The sequence below is a fragment of the Silene latifolia genome, chromosome Y, assembly GCF_048544455.1.
Source record: "Silene latifolia isolate original U9 population chromosome Y, ASM4854445v1, whole genome shotgun sequence".
In the NCBI taxonomy this organism is placed as follows: domain Eukaryota; kingdom Viridiplantae; phylum Streptophyta; class Magnoliopsida; order Caryophyllales; family Caryophyllaceae; genus Silene; species Silene latifolia.
Genome location: NC_133538.1, coordinates 50,131,969 through 50,134,344, shown reverse-complemented (window position 1 = coordinate 50,134,344; position 2,376 = coordinate 50,131,969).

Below are 2,376 nucleotides of genomic sequence, written 5' to 3'. Positions count from 1 at the left end.
TAGCTTCCACTACCCCTTTATTTCGGCACTCATGGATTAACAAGTGATCCATTTTATTTTTGTCAATTGTAAATATGTCACATGTCACATGTGACATATATTTGTTATGTATTTTTAACATATTAAAAATCAACGTATTATCAAAAATACGTCACACACAAAAATCGACTTGGTAATTTTACAATTACTTGTGCCAAAATATTTTACCTTTTATAAATTACAACTGATTGTATTTATAACAATTCATTCAATTTAATTGTTACATTAAACAATTATTTCATCCGAGTAATGATACAATTCAATTACTCAGACCGTATCTTATTCAATCACATTTCAATATGATACGTAAATTTTACTTCCAAAATCGTCCGTCAATTTCCAAGTAATTTAATTAACTCGCAACATTATACGATTAATTAAATAATCAATTAAGAGTATTGCCCTTTAGGTATGACCTAGGGGGTCAACTGATCACCACCGTCACACGACAGTAATGTCAAACTCTAGTCAGCCAATCATTACCGATATATGTTGACAAGTTGACAGTAACAATATTACTTCCCAATTGTATTCATTTTAATGAGACTTAAACATGTGATCATCATGATCAACAGTCGTGATCGCATTATTGTCGGAGGACACATATTCCAACAGCTTTAGCATTCCGGGGTGATATTGTGTCCGAATCATGTCCTTTGATGAGCTAAAAGGTAACGGTGATGGGTTACTCGACATTATGTCAAATTTGTGTGTTTATATGTTGTAGTTTGTTCATATGTATGTTAAAGTTTGAATCTTTTCTTGTTTCACATGTTTGTTATTGAATGAGTTTGTATGAGAAACCATCTCATGGTTGGGTGAAGAAATTTCCAATCTTTTGGGTTACATGGGTGTTTACATTGATGAATTAGTGAGTAAACCATCTTATTCTTGCTTAATATTTGTGTTTCATCATGTCATGAAATTGTTAGTTTGGAAATATTTGATTTGAGAACAAATTGAGTATGATTAGTTGTTTAGAGTATGTAAACTTTTGATTTTAGAACAATTGCGTAAGTTGGCTGCTTGAATATGTAAACTATTGATTTCCGTCTCAAGTATACATGTGAAGTTTCTTGTTAATTACATGTTCTTATTCAATTGGATTGTAATGATAAGATAAGATTGATTTGAGGATGAAGATTTAGTTCGTATATGTCGTGGGAAACAGGCCGTTGTCACAGGCTCCGGCCACCACTGCAGGCTCCGGCCACTACCGCAGGCTGCGGTTTTAGCCTGACCAGTTTTCGTAAAATAGCCATAACTCCTTCGTTACTTATTTGTTTTGGGATTATGACCTACTGTTAGAACCGTGAGAGGATAAGCTATCACCTCCAATTTGTTTCACCTCATTCTCATGTGTAGAACTCAAGTTATGACCGCTTGAAATTGACCCTTGTTGTAGCGAGTACTAAACTTGTTGTTATAGATTGGGTTTTGAGTTTCTTGTTGGGTATGCATCTTAACCTTGGTTGTAATGCTTCTGTTTGGTGTCTTGACACTCTTTTATCATAGGAGCACCGTATATTTGTCATACTCTCGTACTTATACATGCTTCACATGAATTGTTTACGTTATGTTTGTGCAATCATTCTTACTCTTAATTGTGACCCAACTGTGACATTTTACATTGTGTGACTACTTGACATTCCTTATTTCATCTTTTGGACCTTTGGTTACAGATATGTGTGCCTTGTTTCCGGATTGGGTTATATTTCCGCCTTTTATCGGACCTTTGGTTACGGATATGTGTGCCATGTTTCCGATTTGAGATTACTTGACCTTTGTTTACGGATATGTGTGCCATGTTTCGAGTCTTGGATACGATTAATATATCGTTTGTCGAATTGGGTGACGCCCATCCCGAGAGTCTGGATCCAGGTTTAGACTAGGACAGTATTTATATCGTCGTCCTAGCAAGACGTTGGAGTCTAGGTGTTTGTCTTGTGAGTCCGTTCTACGTAAATGTCTTGCTTAATTATGGTCACTGGCATGTCCTTATATACGAGAGTTTACGTCTTATATGATTGTTGGTAAGAGTCTTGGTCCTATCGGATACTAGAGGTGAGATGCAAGCTTCTAGTTGCGATATGATCGCCGCGATCGATGTTCCCATCCGTTCTTATGGTGAGATGCAACCCATAAGTATGAATGCGACATTAGTAGCCACGTCCCGTGCAATGTTTGTTAATAGGTTTTTAAAGTAATGGCTATGGTTTCCATCCATGTATTTTCTATTTAATTGATCCGTTATTTATCTTCTTCATATGATTCGATGCCTAATCTCATATCTATGTTATATTTCCTTGAAATGCGTGCTTTTGTCTAAATGATCGT